This window comes from Gorilla gorilla, chromosome 7 (assembly GCF_029281585.2).
Source record: "Gorilla gorilla gorilla isolate KB3781 chromosome 7, NHGRI_mGorGor1-v2.1_pri, whole genome shotgun sequence".
NCBI lineage: Eukaryota > Metazoa > Chordata > Mammalia > Primates > Hominidae > Gorilla > Gorilla gorilla.
Window position 1 is genome coordinate 158,253,860 of NC_073231.2, and position 24,894 is coordinate 158,278,753.

Sequence of the window (24,894 nt, forward strand, 5' to 3'; positions counted from 1 at the left end):
AGATATTTCCATGTTTATACAGATGGCTTTGTAGATATTTCCATGTTTATAGAGATAGTGGTGTAGATATTTCCATGTTTACTCAGATTGCGTTTTAGATATTTCCATGTTTACACAGATAGCAGTGTGGATATTTCCATCCTTATACAGTTAGCGGTGTTGATATCTCCATGTTTATAGAGATATCGGTGTAGATATTTCCATGTTTATACAGATAGCGGTGTAGATATTTCCATGTTCATACAGATGGCGGTGTAGATATTTCCATGTTCATACAGATAGCGGTGTAGATATTTCCATGTTTACACAGATAGAGGTGTAGATATTTCCATGTTCATAGAGATAGCGGTGTAGGTATTTCCATGTTTACACAGATAGCGGTGTAGATATTTCCATGTTTACACAGATAGCAGCGTAGATATTTCCATGTTTATACAGATAGCGGTGTAGATATTTCCATGTTTATAGAGTTGGCGGTGCAGATATTTCCACGTTCATACAGATGGCGGTGTAGATATTTCCATGTTTATATAGTTGGCAGTGTCGATATTTCCATGTTCATAGAGATGGCGGTGAGGTTATTTCCATGTTTGTACACATAACGGCGTAGATATATCCAAGTTTTAAGAGATAGCGGTATAGATATTTCCATGTTTACACAGATAGCGGTGTACATATTTCCACGTTTTTACGGACAGCGGTGTACATATTTCCGTGTGTATTCAGATAACGGTGTAGATATTTACATGTTCCTACTGATGGCTGTGTAGATAGTTCCATGTTTACACAGATAGTGGTGCAGATATTTCCAAGCATATGCAGATAGCGGTGGAGGTATTTCAACTTTTATGCAGATAGCGCTGTAGACACTTCCATGTTTATACAGATAGCAGTGAAGATATTTCCATGTTCATACAGAAAGTGGTGTAGATATTTCCATCCTTATACAGATAGCGGTGTAGATATTTCCATGTTTATACAGATGGCGGTGAAGATATTTCCATGTTTATAGAGATGGCGGTATAGATATATCCATATTTATAGAGATAGCGGTGTAGTTATTTCCATGTTAATAGGCATAGTGGTGTAGATATTTCCATGTTTGTAGAGATTGAGGTGTAGATATTTCCTTGTTTATTCAGATAGCGGTGTAGATATTGCCATGTTTATAGAGATAGCGGTGTAGACATTTCCAGGTATATACAGATAGCAGTGTAGATATTTTCGTGTTCATACTGATGGTGGTGTTGTTATTTAAATCCCTATACAGATATCGGTGTAGATATTTCCGTGTTTATACAGATGGCGGTGTAGATATTTCCATCTTTACACAGATTGCGGTGTAGATATTTCCATGTTCATGCAGATGGTGGTGTAGATATTTCCATGTTAATAGGCATAGCGGTGTAGATATTTCCACGTTTATACAGATGGCACTGTAGATATTTCCATGTTTATACAGATGGCGGTGTAGACATTTCCATGTTTATAGAGATGGCGGTGTAGATATTTCCATGTTTATAGAGATAGCGGTGTAGTTGTTTCCATGTTAATAGGCATAGCGGTGTAGATACTTCCATGTTTATAGAGATAGAGCTGTAGGTATTACCTTGTTTATGCAGATAGCTGTGTAGATATTTCCATGTTTATACAGATGGCGGTGTAGTTATTTCCATGTTTATACAGATTGTGGTGTAGATATTTCCATGTTTACACAGATAGCGGTGTAGATATTTCCATGTTTATACAGATAGCTGTGTAGATATTTCCATCTTTACACAGATTGCGGTGTAGATATTTCCATGTTCATACAGATGGCGGTGTAGATATTTCTGTGTTTATATAGATGGCGGTGTAGATATTTCCATGTTTATACACATGACCGTGTAGATTTTCCATGTTTATAGAGATGGCGGTGTAGATATTTCCATGTTTATACAGATGACGGTGTAGGTATTTCCATGTTTATACAGATGGCTGTGTAGATATTTCCATGTTTATAGAGATGGCGGTGTAGATATTTCCATGTTTATACAGATGGCGGTGAAGATATTTCCATGTTTATACAGATGGCGGTGTAGATATTTCCATGTTTATGGTGTTGGCGGTTTAGACATTTCCATGTTCATACAGATGGTGGTGTAGATATTTCCATGTTCATACAGATAGCGGTGTAGATAATTCCATGTGTATACAGATAACGGTGTAGATATTTACATATTCCTACAGATGGCTGTGTAGATATTTCCACTTTTATACAGATAGCAGTGTACATATTTCCATCTTTACACAGATAGAGGTGTAGATATTTCCATGTTTACACAGATAGCGCAGTAGATATTTCCATGTTTATACAGATAGCGGTGTAGATATTTCCAGGTGTATACAGATAACGGTGTAGATATTTACATGTTCCTACAGATGGCTGTGTAGATATTTCCATGTTTATACAGATAGCGGTGTATCTATTTTCCTGCTAATAGAGATAGCGGTGTAGATATTTCCTTGTTCCTACAGTTGGTGGTGTATATATTTCCATGTTTACACAGATAGCGGTGTAGATAGTTCCATGTTGATACAGATGGCGGTGGAGATATTTCCAACTTTATACACATGGCGGTGTAGATATTTCCATGTTCATACAGATGGCGGTGTAGATATTTCCATATTTATAGAGATGGCGGTGTAGATATTTCCATGTTTATAGAGATGGCGGTGTAGATATTTCCATGTTTATAGAGATGGCGGTGTAGATATTTCCATGTTTATAGAGATGGCGTTGTAGATATTTCCATGTTTATAGAGATGGCGGTGTAGATATTTCCGTATTTGTACAGATAGCGGTGTAGATATTTCCATGTTTACAGAGATATTGGTGTAGATATTTCCATGTTTATACAGATAGCGGTGTAGATATTTCCATGTTTATACATATGGCTTTGTAGATATTTCCATGTTTATAGAGATAGTGGTGTAGATATTTCCATGTTTACACAGATTGCGTTTTAGAAATTTCCATGTTTACACAGATAGCGGTGTGGATATTTCCATCCTTATACAGTTAGCGGTGTAGATATCTCCATGTTTATAGAGATATCGGTGCAGATATTTCCATGTTTATACAGATAGCGGTGTAGATATTTCCATGTTTACAGAGATAGAGGTGTAGATATTTCCATGTTCATAGAGATAGCGTTGTAGGTATTTCCATGTTTACACAGATAGCGGTGTAGATATTTCCATGTTTACACATTTAGCAGCGTAGATATTTCCATGTTTATACAGATAGCGGTGTAGATATTTCCATGTTTATAGAGTTGGCGGTGCAGATATTTCCACGTTCATACAGATGGCGGTGTAGATATTTCCATGTTTATATAGTTGGCAGTGTAGATATTTCCATGTTCATAGAGATGGCGGTGAGGTTATTTCCATGTTTATACACATAACGGCGTAGATATATCCAAGTTTTAAGAGATAGCGGTGTAGATATTTCCATGTTTACACAGATAGCGGTGTACATATTTCCACGTTTTTACGGATAGCGGTGTACATATTTCCGTGTGTATTCAGATAACGGTGTAGATATTTACATGTTCCTACTGATGGCTGTGTAGATATTTCCATGTTTACACAGATAGTGGTGCAGATATTTCCAAGTATATGCAGATAGCGGTGGAGGTATTTCCACTTTTATGCAGATATCGCTGTAGATACTTCCATGTTTATACAGATAGCAGTGAAGATATTTCCATGTTCATACAGAAAGTGGTGTAGATATTTCCATCCTTATAAAGATAGCGGTGTAGATATTTCCATGTTTATACAGATGGCGGTTAAGATATTTCCATGTTTATAGAGATGGCGGTATAGATATATCCATATTTATAGAGAAAGCGGTGTAGTTATTTCCATGTTAATAGGCATAGTGGTGTAGATATTTCCATGTTTGTAGAGATTGAGGTGTAGATATTTCCTTGTTTATTCAGATAGCGGTGTAGATATTGCCATGTTTATAGAGATAGCAGTGTAGACATTTCCATGTATATACAGATAGCAGTGTAGATATTTTCGTGTTCATACTGATGGTGGTGTAGGTATTTAAATCCCTATACAGATATCGGTGTAGATATTTCCGTGCTTATACAGATGGCGGTGTAGGTATTTCCATCTTTACACAGATTGCGGTGTAGATATTTCCATGTTCATGCAGATGGTGGTGTAGATATTTCCATGTTTATAGATATGGCGGTGTAGATATTTCCACGTTTATACAGATGGCACTGTAGATATTTCCATGTTTATACAGATGGCGGTGTAGACATTTCCATGTTTATAGAGATGGCGGTGTAGATATTTCCATGTTTATAGAGATAGCGGTATAGTTGTTTCCATGTTAATAGGCATAGCGGTGTAGATATTTCCATGTTTATAGAGATAGAGCTGTAGATATTTCCTTGTTTATGCAGATAGCTGTGTAGATATTTCCATGTTTATACAGATGGTGGTGTAGTTATTTCCATGTTTATAGAGATTGTGGTGTAGATATTTCCATGTTTACACAGATAGCGGTGTAGATATTTCCATGTTTATACTGATAGCTGTGTAGATATTTCCATCTTTACACAGATGGCGGTGTAGATATTTCCATGTTCATACAGATGGCGGTGTAGATATTTCTGTGTTTATATAGATGGCGGTGTAGATATTTCCATGTTTATACACATGACCGTGTAGATATTTCCATGTTTATAGAGATGGCGGTATAGATATTTCCATGTTTATACAGATGACGGTGTAGGTATTTCCATGTTTATACAGATGGCTGTGTAGATATTTTCATGTTTATAGAGATGGCGGTGTAGATATTTCCATGTTTATACAGATGGCGGTGAAGATATTTCCATGTTTATACAGATGGCGGTGTAGATATTTCCATGTTTATGGTGTTGGCGTTTTAGACATTTCCATGTTCATACAGATGGTGGTGTAGATATTTCCATGTTCATACAGATAGCGGTGTAGATAATTCCATGTGTATACAGATAACGGTGTAGATATTTACATATTCCTACAGATGGCTGTGTAGATATTTCCACTTTTATACAGATAGCAGTGTACATATTTCCATCTTTACACAGATAGAGGTGTAGATATTTCCATGTTTACACAGATAGCGCAGTAGATATTTCCATGTTTATAAAGATAGCGGTGTAGATATTTCCATGTGTATACAGATAACGGAGTAGATATTTCCATGTTCCTACAGATGGCTGTGTAGATATTTCCATGTTTGCAGAGATATTGGTGTAGATATTTCCATGTTTACACAGATAGCGGTGTAGATATTTCCATGCTTATACAGATAGCGGTGTACTTATTTCCATGTGTATACAGATAACGGTGTAGATATTTACATATTCCTGCAGATGGCACTGTAGATATTTCCATGTTTATACAGATAGCAGTGTAGATATTTCCATGTTTATACAGATAGCGGTGTAGATATTTCCATGTTCCTACAGTTGGTCGTGTAGTTATTTCCATGTTTACACAGATAGTGGTGTAGATATTTCCAAGTATATGCAGATAGCGGTGGAGATGTTTCCACTTTTATGCAGATAGCGGTGTAGATATTTCCATGTTTATACAGAAAGCGGTGTAAATATTTCCATGTTCCTACAGTTGGCGCTGTAGATATTTCCATGTTTATGGTGTTGGCGGTTTAGACATTTCCATGTTCATACAGATGGTGGTGTAGATATTTCCATGTTCATACAGATAGCGGTGTAGAAAGTTCCATGTGTATACAGATAACGGTGTAGATATTTACATATTCCTACAGATGGCTGTGTAGATATTTCCACTTTTATACAGATAGCAGTGTACATATTTCCATCTTTACACAGATAGAGGTGTAGATATTTCCATGTTTACACAGATAGCGCAGTAGATATTTCCATGTTTATACAGATAGCGGTGTAGATATTTCCATGTGTATACAGATAACGGTGTAGATATTTACATGTTCCTACAGATGGCTGTGTAGATATTTCCATGTTTCTACAGATAGCGGTGTAGATATTTTCCTGTTAATAGAGATAGCGGTGTAGATATTTCCATGTTCCTACAGTTGGTGGTGTAGATATTTCCATGTTTACACAGATAGCGGTGTAGATAGTTCCATGTTGATACAGATGGCGGTGGAGATATTTCCAACTTTATACACATGGCGGTGTAGATGTTTCTATGTTCATACAGATGGCGGTGTAGATATTTCCATATTTATTGAGATGGCGGTGTAGATATTTCCATGTTTATACAGATGGCGGAGTAGATATTTCCATGTTTATAGAGATGGCGGTGTAGATATTTCCATGTTTATAGAGATGGCGTTGTAGATATTTCCATGTTTATAGAGATGGCGGTGTAGATATTTCCGTGTTTGTACAGATTGCGGTGTAGATATTTCCATGTTTACAGAGATATTGGTGTAGATATTTCCATGTTTATACAGATAGCGGTGTAGATATTTCCATGTTTATACAGATGGCTTTGTAGATATTTCCATGTTTATAGAGATAGTGGTGTAGATATTTCCATGTTTATACAGATAGCGGTGTAGATATTTCCATGTTTATACAGATGGCTTTGTAGATATTTCCATATTTATAGAGATAGTGGTGTAGATATTTCCATGTTTACACAGATTGCGTTTTAGATATTTCCAAGTTTACACAGATAGCGGTGTGGATATTTCCATCCTAATACAGTTAGCGGTGTAGATATCTCCATGTTTATAGAGATATCGGTGTAGATATTTCCATTTTGATACAGATAGCTGTGTAGATATTTCCATGTTCATACAGATGGCGGTGTAGATATTTCCATGTTCATACAGATAGCGGTGTAGATATTTCCATGTTTACACAGATAGAGGTGTAGATATTTCCATGTTCATAGAGATAGCGGTGTAGGTATTTCCATGTTTACACAGATAGCGGTGTAGATATTTCCATGTTTACACAGATAGCAGCGTAGATATTTCCATGTTTATACAGATAGCGGTGTAGATATTTCCATGTTTATAGAATTGGCGGTGCAGATATTTCCACGTTCATACAGATGGCGGTGTAGATATTTCCATGTTTATATAGTTGGCAGTGTAGATATTTCCATGTTCATAGAGATGGCGGTGAGGTTATTTCCATGTTTATACACACAACGGCGTAGATATATCCAAGATTTAAGAGATAGCGGTGTAGATATTTCCATGTTTACACAGATAGCGGTGTACATATTTCCACGTTTTTACGGATAGCGGTGTACATATTTCCGTGTGTATTCAGATAACGTTGTAGATATTTACATGTTCCTACTGATGGCTGTGTAGATATTTCCATGTTTACACAGATAGTGGTGCAGATATTTCCAAGTATATGCAGATAGCGGTGGAGGTATTTCCACTTTTATGCAGATATCGCTGTAGATACTTCCATGTTTATACAGATAGCAGTGAAGATATTTCCATGTTCATACAGAAAGTGGTGTAGATATTTCCATCCTTATACAGATAGCGGTGTAGATATTTCCATGTTTATACAGATGGCGGTGAAGATATTTCCATGTTTATAGAGATGGCGGTATTGATATATCCATATTTATAGAGATAGCGGTGTAGTTATTTCCATGTTAATAGGCATAGTGGTGTAGATATTTCCATGTTTGTAGAGATTGAGGTGTAGATATTTCCTTGTTTATTCAGATAGCGGTGTAGATATTGCCATGTTTATAGAGATAGCGGTGTAGACATTTCCATGTATATACAGATAGCAGTGTAGATATTTTCGTGTTCATACTGATGGTGGTGTAGGTATTTAAATCCCTATACAGATATCGGTGTAGATATTTCCGTGCTTATACAGATGGCGGTGTAGGTATTTCCATCTTTACACAGATTGCGGTGTAGATATTTCCATGTTCATGCAGATGGTGGTGTAGATATTTCCATGTTTATAGATATGGCGGTGTAGATATTTCCACGTTTATACAGATGGCACTGTAGATATTTCCATGTTTATACAGATGGCGGTGTAGACATTTCCATGTTTATAGAGATGGCGGTGTAGATATTTCCATGTTTATAGAGATAGCGGTATAGTTGTTTCCATGTTAATAGGCATAGCGGTGTAGATATTTCCATGTTTATAGAGATAGAGCTGTAGATATTTCCTTGTTTATGCAGATAGCTGTGTAGATATTTCCATGTTTATACAGATGGCGGTGTAGTTATTTCCATGTTTATAGAGATTGTGGTGTAGATATTTCCATGTTTACACAGATAGCGGTGTAGATATTTCCATGTTTATACTGATAGCTGTGTAGATATTTCCATCTTTACACAGATGGCGGTGTAGATATTTCCATGTTCATACAGATGGCGGTGAAGGTATTTCTGTGTTTATTGAGATGGCGGTGTAGATATTTCCATGTTTATACAGATGGCGGAGTAGATATTTCCATGTTTATAGAGATGGCGGTGTAGATATTTCCATGTTTATAGAGATGGCGTTGTAGGTATTTCCATGTTTATAGACATGGCGGTGTAGATATTTCCATGTTTGTACAGATAGCGGTGTAGATATTTCCATGTTTACAGAGATATTGGTGTAGATATTTCCATGTTTATACAGATAGCGGTGTAGATATTTCCATGTTTATACAGATGGCTTTGTAGATATTTCCATGTTTATAGAGATAGTGGTGTAGATATTTCCATGTTTACTCAGATTGCGTTTTAGATATTTCCATGTTTACACAGATAGCAGTGTGGATATTTCCATCCTTATACAGTTAGCGGTGTTGATATCTCCATGTTTATAGAGATATCGGTGTAGATATTTCCATGTTTATACAGATAGCGGTGTAGATATTTCCATGTTCATACAGATGGCGGTGTAGATATTTCCATGTTCATACAGATAGCGGTGTAGATATTTCCATGTTTACACAGATAGAGGTGTAGATATTTCCATGTTCATAGAGATAGCGGTGTAGGTATTTCCATGTTTACACAGATAGCGGTGTAGATATTTCCATGTTTACACAGATAGCAGCGTAGATATTTCCATGTTTATACAGATAGCGGTGTAGATATTTCCATGTTTATAGAGTTGGCGGTGCAGATATTTCCACGTTCATACAGATGGCGGTGTAGATATTTCCATGTTTATATAGTTGGCAGTGTCGATATTTCCATGTTCATAGAGATGGCGGTGAGGTTATTTCCATGTTTGTACACATAACGGCGTAGATATATCCAAGTTTTAAGAGATAGCGGTATAGATATTTCCATGTTTACACAGATAGCGGTGTACATATTTCCACGTTTTTACGGACAGCGGTGTACATATTTCCGTGTGTATTCAGATAACGGTGTAGATATTTACATGTTCCTACTGATGGCTGTGTAGATAGTTCCATGTTTACACAGATAGTGGTGCAGATATTTCCAAGCATATGCAGATAGCGGTGGAGGTATTTCAACTTTTATGCAGATAGCGCTGTAGACACTTCCATGTTTATACAGATAGCAGTGAAGATATTTCCATGTTCATACAGAAAGTGGTGTAGATATTTCCATCCTTATACAGATAGCGGTGTAGATATTTCCATGTTTATACAGATGGCGGTGAAGATATTTCCATGTTTATAGAGATGGCGGTATAGATATATCCATATTTATAGAGATAGCGGTGTAGTTATTTCCATGTTAATAGGCATAGTGGTGTAGATATTTCCATGTTTGTAGAGATTGAGGTGTAGATATTTCCTTGTTTATTCAGATAGCGGTGTAGATATTGCCATGTTTATAGAGATAGCGGTGTAGACATTTCCAGGTATATACAGATAGCAGTGTAGATATTTTCGTGTTCATACTGATGGTGGTGTTGTTATTTAAATCCCTATACAGATATCGGTGTAGATATTTCCGTGTTTATACAGATGGCGGTGTAGATATTTCCATCTTTACACAGATTGCGGTGTAGATATTTCCATGTTCATGCAGATGGTGGTGTAGATATTTCCATGTTAATAGGCATAGCGGTGTAGATATTTCCACGTTTATACAGATGGCACTGTAGATATTTCCATGTTTATACAGATGGCGGTGTAGACATTTCCATGTTTATAGAGATGGCGGTGTAGATATTTCCATGTTTATAGAGATAGCGGTGTAGTTGTTTCCATGTTAATAGGCATAGCGGTGTAGATACTTCCATGTTTATAGAGATAGAGCTGTAGGTATTACCTTGTTTATGCAGATAGCTGTGTAGATATTTCCATGTTTATACAGATGGCGGTGTAGTTATTTCCATGTTTATACAGATTGTGGTGTAGATATTTCCATGTTTACACAGATAGCGGTGTAGATATTTCCATGTTTATACAGATAGCTGTGTAGATATTTCCATCTTTACACAGATTGCGGTGTAGATATTTCCATGTTCATACAGATGGCGGTGTAGATATTTCTGTGTTTATATAGATGGCGGTGTAGATATTTCCATGTTTATACACATGACCGTGTAGATTTTCCATGTTTATAGAGATGGCGGTGTAGATATTTCCATGTTTATACAGATGACGGTGTAGGTATTTCCATGTTTATACAGATGGCTGTGTAGATATTTCCATGTTTATAGAGATGGCGGTGTAGATATTTCCATGTTTATACAGATGGCGGTGAAGATATTTCCATGTTTATACAGATGGCGGTGTAGATATTTCCATGTTTATGGTGTTGGCGGTTTAGACATTTCCATGTTCATACAGATGGTGGTGTAGATATTTCCATGTTCATACAGATAGCGGTGTAGATAATTCCATGTGTATACAGATAACGGTGTAGATATTTACATATTCCTACAGATGGCTGTGTAGATATTTCCACTTTTATACAGATAGCAGTGTACATATTTCCATCTTTACACAGATAGAGGTGTAGATATTTCCATGTTTACACAGATAGCGCAGTAGATATTTCCATGTTTATACAGATAGCGGTGTAGATATTTCCAGGTGTATACAGATAACGGTGTAGATATTTACATGTTCCTACAGATGGCTGTGTAGATATTTCCATGTTTATACAGATAGCGGTGTATCTATTTTCCTGCTAATAGAGATAGCGGTGTAGATATTTCCTTGTTCCTACAGTTGGTGGTGTATATATTTCCATGTTTACACAGATAGCGGTGTAGATAGTTCCATGTTGATACAGATGGCGGTGGAGATATTTCCAACTTTATACACATGGCGGTGTAGATATTTCCATGTTCATACAGATGGCGGTGTAGATATTTCCATATTTATAGAGATGGCGGTGTAGATATTTCCATGTTTATAGAGATGGCGGTGTAGATATTTCCATGTTTATAGAGATGGCGGTGTAGATATTTCCATGTTTATAGAGATGGCGTTGTAGATATTTCCATGTTTATAGAGATGGCGGTGTAGATATTTCCGTATTTGTACAGATAGCGGTGTAGATATTTCCATGTTTACAGAGATATTGGTGTAGATATTTCCATGTTTATACAGATAGCGGTGTAGATATTTCCATGTTTATACATATGGCTTTGTAGATATTTCCATGTTTATAGAGATAGTGGTGTAGATATTTCCATGTTTACACAGATTGCGTTTTAGAAATTTCCATGTTTACACAGATAGCGGTGTGGATATTTCCATCCTTATACAGTTAGCGGTGTAGATATCTCCATGTTTATAGAGATATCGGTGCAGATATTTCCATGTTTATACAGATAGCGGTGTAGATATTTCCATGTTTACAGAGATAGAGGTGTAGATATTTCCATGTTCATAGAGATAGCGTTGTAGGTATTTCCATGTTTACACAGATAGCGGTGTAGATATTTCCATGTTTACACATTTAGCAGCGTAGATATTTCCATGTTTATACAGATAGCGGTGTAGATATTTCCATGTTTATAGAGTTGGCGGTGCAGATATTTCCACGTTCATACAGATGGCGGTGTAGATATTTCCATGTTTATATAGTTGGCAGTGTAGATATTTCCATGTTCATAGAGATGGCGGTGAGGTTATTTCCATGTTTATACACATAACGGCGTAGATATATCCAAGTTTTAAGAGATAGCGGTGTAGATATTTCCATGTTTACACAGATAGCGGTGTACATATTTCCACGTTTTTACGGATAGCGGTGTACATATTTCCGTGTGTATTCAGATAACGGTGTAGATATTTACATGTTCCTACTGATGGCTGTGTAGATATTTCCATGTTTACACAGATAGTGGTGCAGATATTTCCAAGTATATGCAGATAGCGGTGGAGGTATTTCCACTTTTATGCAGATATCGCTGTAGATACTTCCATGTTTATACAGATAGCAGTGAAGATATTTCCATGTTCATACAGAAAGTGGTGTAGATATTTCCATCCTTATAAAGATAGCGGTGTAGATATTTCCATGTTTATACAGATGGCGGTTAAGATATTTCCATGTTTATAGAGATGGCGGTATAGATATATCCATATTTATAGAGAAAGCGGTGTAGTTATTTCCATGTTAATAGGCATAGTGGTGTAGATATTTCCATGTTTGTAGAGATTGAGGTGTAGATATTTCCTTGTTTATTCAGATAGCGGTGTAGATATTGCCATGTTTATAGAGATAGCAGTGTAGACATTTCCATGTATATACAGATAGCAGTGTAGATATTTTCGTGTTCATACTGATGGTGGTGTAGGTATTTAAATCCCTATACAGATATCGGTGTAGATATTTCCGTGCTTATACAGATGGCGGTGTAGGTATTTCCATCTTTACACAGATTGCGGTGTAGATATTTCCATGTTCATGCAGATGGTGGTGTAGATATTTCCATGTTTATAGATATGGCGGTGTAGATATTTCCACGTTTATACAGATGGCACTGTAGATATTTCCATGTTTATACAGATGGCGGTGTAGACATTTCCATGTTTATAGAGATGGCGGTGTAGATATTTCCATGTTTATAGAGATAGCGGTATAGTTGTTTCCATGTTAATAGGCATAGCGGTGTAGATATTTCCATGTTTATAGAGATAGAGCTGTAGATATTTCCTTGTTTATGCAGATAGCTGTGTAGATATTTCCATGTTTATACAGATGGTGGTGTAGTTATTTCCATGTTTATAGAGATTGTGGTGTAGATATTTCCATGTTTACACAGATAGCGGTGTAGATATTTCCATGTTTATACTGATAGCTGTGTAGATATTTCCATCTTTACACAGATGGCGGTGTAGATATTTCCATGTTCATACAGATGGCGGTGTAGATATTTCTGTGTTTATATAGATGGCGGTGTAGATATTTCCATGTTTATACACATGACCGTGTAGATATTTCCATGTTTATAGAGATGGCGGTATAGATATTTCCATGTTTATACAGATGACGGTGTAGGTATTTCCATGTTTATACAGATGGCTGTGTAGATATTTTCATGTTTATAGAGATGGCGGTGTAGATATTTCCATGTTTATACAGATGGCGGTGAAGATATTTCCATGTTTATACAGATGGCGGTGTAGATATTTCCATGTTTATGGTGTTGGCGTTTTAGACATTTCCATGTTCATACAGATGGTGGTGTAGATATTTCCATGTTCATACAGATAGCGGTGTAGATAATTCCATGTGTATACAGATAACGGTGTAGATATTTACATATTCCTACAGATGGCTGTGTAGATATTTCCACTTTTATACAGATAGCAGTGTACATATTTCCATCTTTACACAGATAGAGGTGTAGATATTTCCATGTTTACACAGATAGCGCAGTAGATATTTCCATGTTTATAAAGATAGCGGTGTAGATATTTCCATGTGTATACAGATAACGGAGTAGATATTTCCATGTTCCTACAGATGGCTGTGTAGATATTTCCATGTTTGCAGAGATATTGGTGTAGATATTTCCATGTTTATACAGATAGCGGTGTAGATATTTCCATGTTTATACAGATGGCTTTGTAGATATTTCCATGTTTATAGAGATAGTGGTGTAGATATTTCCATGTTTAAACAGATTGCGTTTTAGATATTTCCATGTTTACACAGATAGCGGTGTGGATATTTCCATCCTTATACAGTTAGCGGTGTAGATATCTCCATGTTTATAGAGATACCGGTGTAGATATTTTCATGTTTATACAGATAGCGGTGTAGATATTTCCATGTTCATACAGATAGCGGTGTAGATATTTCCATGTTTACACAGATAGAGGTGTAGATATTTCCATGTTCATAGAGATAGCGGTGTAGGTATTTCCATGTTTACACAGATAGCGGTGTAGATATTTCCATGTTTACACATATAGCAGCGTAGATATTTCCATGTTTATACAGATAGCGGTGTAGATATTTCCATGTTTATAGAGTTGGCGGTGCAGATATTTCCACGTTCATACAGATGGCGGTGTAGATATTTCCATGTTTATATAGTTGGCAGTGTAGATATTTCCATGTTCATAGAGATGGCGGTGAGGTTATTTCCATGTTTATACACATAACGGCGTAGATATATCCAAGTTTTAAGAGATAGCGGTGTAGATATTTCCATGTTTACACAGATAGCGGTGTACATATTTCCACGTTTTTATGGATAGCGGTGTACATATTTCCGTGTGTATTCAGATAACGGTGTAGATATTTACATGTTCCTACTGATGGCTGTGTAGATATTTCCATGTTTACACAGATAGTGGTGCAGATATTTCCAAGTATATGCAGATAGCGGTGGAGGTATTTCCACTTTTATGCAGATATCGCTGTAGATACTTCCATGTTTATACAGATAGCAGTGAAGATATTTCCATGTTCATACAGAAAGTGGTGTAGATATTTCCATCCTTATACAGATAGCGGTGTAGATATTTCCATGTTTATACAGATGGCGGTGATGATATTTCCATGTTTATAGAGATGGCGGTATAGATATATCCATATTTATAGAGATAGCGGTGTAGTTATTTCCATGTTAATAGGCATAGTGGTGTAGATATTTCCATGTTTGTAGAGATTGAGGTGTAGATATTTCCTTGTTTATTCAGATAGCGGTGTAGATATTGCCATGTTTATAGAGATAGCGGTGTAGACATTTCCATGTATATACAGATAGCAGTGTAGATATTTTCGTGTTCATACTGATGGTGGTGTAGGTATTTAAATCCCTATACAGATATCGGTGTAGATATTTCCGTGTTTATTCAGATGGCGGTGTAGATATTTCCATGTTTATAGAGAAAGCGGAGTTGTTATTTTCATGTTAATAGGCATAGCGGTGTAGATATTTCCATGTTTATAGAGATAGAGGTGTAGATATTTCCATGTTCATAGAGATAGCGTTGTAGGTATTTCCATGTTTACACAGATAGCGGTGTAGATATTTCCATGTTTATAGAGATAGAGTTGTAGATATTTCCTTGTTAATACAGACATCGGTGTAGACATTTCCATCTTTATTGAGATAGCGGTGTAGACAATTCCAAGTTTATACAGATAGCGGTGTAGATATTTCCATTTTCATACAGATGGTGGTGTAGATATTTCCATCCTTATACAGATAGCGGTGTAGATATTTCCATGTTTATAGAGATGTCGGTGTAGATATTTCCTTGTTTATAGAGATGGGCGTGTAGATATTTCCATGTTTTTACAGATGGCCGTGTAGATATTTCCATGTTTATACAGATATCAGTGTAGACATTTCCATCTTTATACAGATGGCGGTGTAGATATTTGCATGTTTAAACAGATGGCGGTGTAGATATTTCCACGTTTATACAGATGGCGGTGTAGATATTTCCATGTTTATAGAGATGGCGGTGTAGATATTTCCATGTTTATACAGATAGCGGTGTAGATATTTACATCTTTATACACATAACGGTGTAGATATTTCCTTCTTTTTAGAGATAGCGGTGTAGATATTTCCATGTTTACACAGATAGCGGTGTAGATATTTCCATGCTTATACAGATAGCGGTGTACTTATTTCCATGTGTATACAGATAACGGTGTAGATATTTACATATTCCTGCAGATGGCTGTGTAGATATTTCCATGTTTATACAGATAGCAGTGTAGATATTTCCATGTTTATACAGATAGCGGTGTAGATATTTCCATGTTCCTACAGTTGGTCGTGTAGTTATTTCCATGTTTACACAGATAGTGGTGTAGATATTTCCAAGTATATGCAGATAGCGGTGGAGATGTTTCCACTTTTATGCAGATAGCGGTGTAGATATTTCCATGTTTATACAGAAAGCGGTGTAAATATTTCCATGTTCCTACAGTTGGCGCTGTAGATATTTCCATGTTTATGGTGTTGGCGGTTTAGACATTTCCATGTTCATACAGATGGTGGTGTAGATATTTCCATGTTCATACAGATAGCGGTGTAGAAATTTCCATGTGTATACAGATAACGGTGTAGATATTTACATATTCCTACAGATGGCTGTGTAGATATTTCCACTTTTATACAGATAGCAGTGTACATATTTCCATCTTTACACAGATAGAGGTGTAGATATTTCCATGTTTACACAGATAGCGCAGTAGATATTTCCATGTTTATACAGATAGCGGTGTAGATATTTCCATGTGTATACAGATAACGGTGTAGATATTTACATGTTCCTACAGATGGCTGTGTAGATATTTCCATGTTTCTACAGATAGCGGTGTAGATATTTTCCTGTTAATAGAGATAGCGGTGTAGATATTTCCATGTTCCTACAGTTGGTGGTGTAGATATTTCCATGTTTACACAGATAGCGGTGTAGATAGTTCCATGTTGATACAGATGGCGGTGGAGATATTTCCAACTTTATACACATGGCGGTGTAGATGTTTCTATGTTCATACAGATGGCGGTGTAGATATTTCCATATTTATTGAGATGGCGGTGTAGATATTTCCATGTTTATACAGATGGCGGAGTAGATATTTCCATGTTTATAGAGATGGCGGTGTAGATATTTCCATGTTTATAGAGATGGCGTTGTAGATATTTCCATGTTTATAGAGATGGCGGTGTAGATATTTCCGTGTTTGTACAGATTGCGGTGTAGATATTTCCATGTTTACAGAGATATTGGTGTAGATATTTCCATGTTTATACAGATAGCGGTGTAGATATTTCCATGTTTATACAGATGGCTTTGTAGATATTTCCATGTTTATAGAGATAGTGGTGTAGATATTTCCATGTTTATACAGATAGCGGTGTAGATATTTCCATGTTTATACAGATGGCTTTGTAGATATTTCCATATTTATAGAGATAGTGGTGTAGATATTTCCATGTTTACACAGATTGCGTTTTAGATATTTCCAAGTTTACACAGATAGCGGTGTGGATATTTCCATCCTAATACAGTTAGCGGTGTAGATATCTCCATGTTTATAGAGATATCGGTGTAGATATTTCCATTTTGATACAGATAGCTGTGTAGATATTTCCATGTTCATACAGATGGCGGTGTAGATATTTCCATGTTCATACAGATAGCGGTGTAGATATTTCCATGTTTACACAGATAGAGGTGTAGATATTTCCATGTTCATAGAGATAGCGGTGTAGGTATTTCCATGTTTACACAGATAGCGGTGTAGATATTTCCATGTTTACACAGATAGCAGCGTAGATATTTCCATGTTTATACAGATAGCGGTGTAGATATTTCCATGTTTATAGAATTGGCGGTGCAGATATTTCCACGTTCATACAGATGGCAGTGTAGATATTTCCATGTTTATATAGTTGGCAGTGTAGATATTTCCATGTTCATAGAGATGGCGGTGAGGTTATTTCCATGTTTATACACACAACGGCGTAGATATATCCAAGATTTAAGAGATAGCGGTGTAGATATTTCCATGTTTACACAGATAGCGGTGTACATATTTCCACGTTTTTACGGATAGCGGTGTACATATTTCCGTGTGTATTCAGATAACGTTGTAGATATTTACATGTTCCTACTGATGGCTGTGTAGATATTTCCATGTTTACACAGATAGTGGTGCAGATATTTCCAAGTATATGCAGATAGCGGTGGAGGTATTTCCACTTTTATGCAGATATCGCTGTAGATACTTCCATGTTTATACAGATAGCAGTGAAGATATTTCCATGTTCATACAGAAAGTGGTGTAGATATTTCCATCCTTATACAGATAGCGGTGTAGATATTTCCATGTTTATACAGATGGCGGTGAAGATATTTCCATGTTTATAGAGATGGCGGTATTGATATATCCATATTTATAGAGATAGCGGTGTAGTTATTTCCATGTTAATAGGCATAGTGGTGTAGATATTTCCATGTTTGTAGAGATTGAGGTGTAGATATTTCCTTGTTTATTCAGATAGCGGTGTAGATATTGCCATGTTTATAGAGATAGCGGTGTAGACATTTCCATGTATATACAGATAGCAGTGTAGATATTTTCGTGTTCATACTGATGGTGGTGTAGGTATTTAAATCCCTATACAGATATCGGTGTAGATATTTCCGTGCTTATACAGATGGCGGTGTAGGTATTTCCATCTTTACACAGATTGCGGTGTAGATATTTCCATGTTCATGCAGATGGTGGTGTAGATATTTCCATGTTTATAGATATGGCGGTGTAGATATTTCCACGTTTATACAGATGGCACTGTAGATATTTCCATGTTTATACAGATGGCGGTGTAGACATTTCCATGTTTATAGAGATGGCGGTGTAGATATTTCCATGTTTATAGAGATAGCGGTATAGTTGTTTCCATGTTAATAGGCATAGCGGTGTAGATATTTCCATGTTTATAGAGATAGAGCTGTAGATATTTCCTTGTTTATGCAGATAGCTGTGTAGATATTTCCATGTTTATACAGATGGCGGTGTAGTTATTTCCATGTTTATAGAGATTGTGGTGTAGATATTTCCATGTTTACACAGATAGCGGTGTAGATATTTCCATGTTTATACTGATAGCTGTGTAGATATTTCCATCTTTACACAGATGGCGGTGTAGATATTTCCATGTTCATACAGATGGCGGTGAAGGTATTTCTGTGTTTATAGAGATGGCGGTGTAGATATTTCCATGTTTATACAGATGGCGGAGTAGATATTTCCATGTTTATAGAGATGGCGGTGTAGATATTTCCATGTTTATAGAGATGGCGTTGTAGGTATTTCCATGTTTATAGACATGGCGGTGTAGATATTTCCATGTTTGTACAGATAGCGGTGTAGATATTTCCATGTTTACAGAGATATTGGTGTAGATATTTCCATGTTTATACAGATAGTGGTGTAGATATTTCCATGTTTATACAGATGGCTTTGTAGATATTTCCATGTTTATAGAGATAGTGGTGTAGATATTTCCATGTTTACTCAGATTGCGTTTTAGATATTTCCATGTTTACACAGATAGCAGTGTGGATATTTCCATCCTTATACAGTTAGCGGTGTTGATATCTCCATGTTTATAGAGATATCGGTGTAGATATTTCCATGTTTATACAGATAGCGGTGTAGATATTTCCATGTTCATACAGATGGCGGTGTAGATATTTCCATGTTCATACAGATAGCGGTGTAGATATTTCCATGTTTACACAGATAGAGGTGTAGATATTTCCATGTTCATAGAGATAGCGGTGTAGGTATTTCCATGTTTACACAGATAGCGGTGTAGATATTTCCATGTTTACACAGATAGCAGCGTAGATATTTCCATGTTTATACAGATAGCGGTGTAGATATTTCCATGTTTATAGAGTTGGCGGTGCAGATATTTCCACGTTCATACAGATGGCGGTGTAGATATTTCCATGTTTATATAGTTGGCAGTGTCGATATTTCCATGTTCATAGAGATGGCGGTGAGGTTATTTCCATGTTTGTACACATAACGGCGTAGATATATCCAAGTTTTAAGAGATAGCGGTATAGATATTTCCATGTTTACACAGATAGCGGTGTACATATTTCCACGTTTTTACGGACAGCGGTGTACATATTTCCGTGTGTATTCAGATAACGGTGTAGATATTTACATGTTCCTACTGATGGCTGTGTAGATAGTTCCATGTTTACACAGATAGTGGTGCAGATATTTCCAAGCATATGCAGATAGCGGTGGAGGTATTTCCACTTTTATGCAGATATCGCTGTAGATACTTCCATGTTTATACAGATAGCAGTGAAGATATTTCCATGTTCATACAGAAAGTGGTGTAGATATTTCCATCCTTATACAGATAGCGGTGTAGATATTTCCATGTTTATACAGATGGCGGTGAAGATATTTCCATGTTTATAGAGATGGCGGTATTGATATATCCATATTTATAGAGATAGCGGTGTAGTTATTTCCATGTTAATAGGCATAGTGGTGTAGATATTTCCATGTTTGTAGAGATTGAGGTGTAGATATTTCCTTGTTTATTCAGATAGCGGTGTAGATATTGCCATGTTTATAGAGATAGCGGTGTAGACATTTCCATGTATATACAGATAGCAGTGTAGATATTTTCGTGTTCATACTGATGGTGGTGTAGGTATTTAAATCCCTATACAGATATCGGTGTAGATATTTCCGTGCTTATACAGATGGCGGTGTAGGTATTTCCATCTTTACACAGATTGCGGTGTAGATATTTCCATGTTCATGCAGATGGTGGTGTAGATATTTCCATGTTTATAGATATGGCGGTGTAGATATTTCCACGTTTATACAGATGGCACTGTAGATATTTCCATGTTTATACAGATGGCGGTGTAGACATTTCCATGTTTATAGAGATGGCGGTGTAGATATTTCCATGTTTATAGAGATAGCGGTATAGTTGTTTCCATGTTAATAGGCATAGCGGTGTAGATATTTCCATGTTTATAGAGATAGAGCTGTAGATATTTCCTTGTTTATGCAGATAGCTGTGTAGATATTTCCATGTTTATACAGATGGCGGTGTAGTTATTTCCATGTTTATAGAGATTGTGGTGTAGATATTTCCATGTTTACACAGATAGCGGTGTAGATATTTCCATGTTTATACTGATAGCTGTGTAGATATTTCCATCTTTACACAGATGGCGGTGTAGATATTTCCATGTTCATACAGATGGCGGTGAAGGTATTTCTGTGTTTATAGAGATGGCGGTGTAGATATTTCCATGTTTATACAGATGGCGGAGTAGATATTTCCATGTTTATAGAGATGGCGGTGTAGATATTTCCATGTTTATAGAGATGGCGTTGTAGGTATTTCCATGTTTATAGACATGGCGGTGTAGATATTTCCATGTTTGTACAGATAGCGGTGTAGATATTTCCATGTTTACAGAGATATTGGTGTAGATATTTCCATGTTTATACAGATAGCGGTGTAGATATTTCCATGTTTATACAGATGGCTTTGTAGATATTTCCATGTTTATAGAGATAGTGGTGTAGATATTTCCATGTTTACTCAGATTGCGTTTTAGATATTTCCATGTTTACACAGATAGCAGTGTGGATATTTCCATCCTTATACAGTTAGCGGTGTTGATATCTCCATGTTTATAGAGATATCGGTGTAGATATTTCCATGTTTATACAGATAGCGGTGTAGATATTTCCATGTTCATACAGATGGCGGTGTAGATATTTCCATGTTCATACAGATAGCGGTGTAGATATTTCCATGTTTACACAGATAGAGGTGTAGATATTTCCATGTTCATAGAGATAGCGGTGTAGGTATTTCCATGTTTACACAGATAGCGGTGTAGATATTTCCATGTTTACACAGATAGCAGCGTAGATATTTCCATGTTTATACAGATAGCGGTGTAGATATTTCCATGTTTATAGAGTTGGCGGTGCAGATATTTCCACGTTCATACAGATGGCGGTGTAGATATTTCCATGTTTATATAGTTGGCAGTGTCGATATTTCCATGTTCATAGAGATGGCGGTGAGGTTATTTCCATGTTTGTACACATAACGGCGTAGATATATCCAAGTTTTAAGAGATAGCGGTATAGATATTTCCATGTTTACACAGATAGCGGTGTACATATTTCCACGTTTTTACGGACAGCGGTGTACATATTTCCGTGTGTATTCAGATAACGGTGTAGATATTTACATGTTCCTACTGATGGCTGTGTAGATAGTTCCATGTTTACACAGATAGTGGTGCAGATATTTCCAAGCATATGCAGATAGCGGTGGAGGTATTTCCACTTTTATGCAGATATCGCTGTAGATACTTCCATGTTTATACAGATAGCAGTGAAGATATTTCCATGTTCATACAGAAAGTGGTGTAGATATTTCCATCCTTATACAGATAGCGGTGTAGATATTTCCATGTTTATACAGATGGCGGTGAAGATATTTCCATGTTTATAGAGATGGCGGTATTGATATATCCATATTTATAGAGATAGCGGTGTAGTTATTTCCATGTTAATAGGCATAGTGGTGTAGATATTTCCATGTTTGTAGAGATTGAGGTGTAGATATTTCCTTGTTTATTCAGATAGCGGTGTAGATATTGCCATGTTTATAGAGATAGCGGTGTAGACATTTCCATGTATATACAGATAGCAGTGTAGATATTTTCGTGTTCATACTGATGGTGGTGTAGGTATTTAAATCCCTATACAGATATCGGTGTAGATATTTCCGTGCTTATACAGATGGCGGTGTAGGTATTTCCATCTTTACACAGATTGCGGTGTAGATATTTCCATGTTCATGCAGATGGTGGTGTAGATATTTCCATGTTTATAGATATGGCGGTGTAGATATTTCCACGTTTATACAGATGGCACTGTAGATATTTCCATGTTTATACAGATGGCGGTGTAGACATTTCCATGTTTATAGAGATGGCGGTGTAGATATTTCCATGTTTATAGAGATAGCGGTATAGTTGTTTCCATGTTAATAGGCATAGCGGTGTAGATATTTCCATGTTTATAGAGATAGAGCTGTAGATATTTCCTTGTTTATGCAGATAGCTGTGTAGATATTTCCATGTTTATACAGATGGCGGTGTAGTTATTTCCATGTTTATAGAGATTGTGGTGTAGATATTTCCATGTTTACACAGATAGCGGTGTAGATATTTCCATGTTTATACTGATAGCTGTGTAGATATTTCCATCTTTACACAGATGGCGGTGTAGATATTTCCATGTTCATACAGATGGCGGTGAAGGTATTTCTGTGTTTATTGAGATGGCGGTGTAGATATTTCCATGTTTATACAGATGGCGGAGTAGATATTTCCATGTTTATAGAGATGGCGGTGTAGATATTTCCATGTTTATAGAGATGGCGTTGTAGGTATTTCCATGTTTATAGACATGGCGGTGTAGATATTTCCATGTTTGTACAGATAGCGGTGTAGATATTTCCATGTTTACAGAGATATTGGTGTAGATATTTCCATGTTTATACAGATAGCGGTGTAGATATTTCCATGTTTATACAGATGGCTTTGTAGATATTTCCATGTTTATAGAGATAGTGGTGTAGATATTTCCATGTTTACTCAGATTGCGTTTTAGATATTTCCATGTTTACACAGATAGCAGTGTGGATATTTCCATCCTTATACAGTTAGCGGTGTTGATATCTCCATGTTTATAGAGATATCGGTGTAGATATTTCCATGTTTATACAGATAGCGGTGTAGATATTTCCATGTTCATACAGATGGCGGTGTAGATATTTCCATGTTCATACAGATAGCGGTGTAGATATTTCCATGTTTACACAGATAGAGGTGTAGATATTTCCATGTTCATAGAGATAGCGGTGTAGGTATTTCCATGTTTACACAGATAGCGGTGTAGATATTTCCATGTTTACACAGATAGCAGCGTAGATATTTCCATGTTTATACAGATAGCGGTGTAGATATTTCCATGTTTATAGAGTTGGCGGTGCAGATATTTCCACGTTCATACAGATGGCGGTGTAGATATTTCCATGTTTATATAGTTGGCAGTGTCGATATTTCCATGTTCATAGAGATGGCGGTGAGGTTATTTCCATGTTTGTACACATAACGGCGTAGATATATCCAAGTTTTAAGAGATAGCGGTATAGATATTTCCATGTTTACACAGATAGCGGTGTACATATTTCCACGTTTTTACGGACAGCGGTGTACATATTTCCGTGTGTATTCAGATAACGGTGTAGATATTTACATGTTCCTACTGATGGCTGTGTAGATAGTTCCATGTTTACACAGATAGTGGTGCAGATATTTCCAAGCATATGCAGATAGCGGTGGAGGTATTTCAACTTTTATGCAGATAGCGCTGTAGACACTTCCATGTTTATACAGATAGCAGTGAAGATATTTCCATGTTCATACAGAAAGTGGTGTAGATATTTCCATCCTTATACAGATAGCGGTGTAGATATTTCCATGTTTATACAGATGGCGGTGAAGATATTTCCATGTTTATAGAGATGGCGGTATAGATATATCCATATTTATAGAGATAGCGGTGTAGTTATTTCCATGTTAATAGGCATAGTGGTGTAGATATTTCCATGTTTGTAGAGATTGAGGTGTAGATATTTCCTTGTTTATTCAGATAGCGGTGTAGATATTGCCATGTTTATAGAGATAGCGGTGTAGACATTTCCAGGTATATACAGATAGCAGTGTAGATATTTTCGTGTTCATACTGATGGTGGTGTTGTTATTTAAATCCCTATACAGATATCGGTGTAGATATTTCCGTGTTTATACAGATGGCGGTGT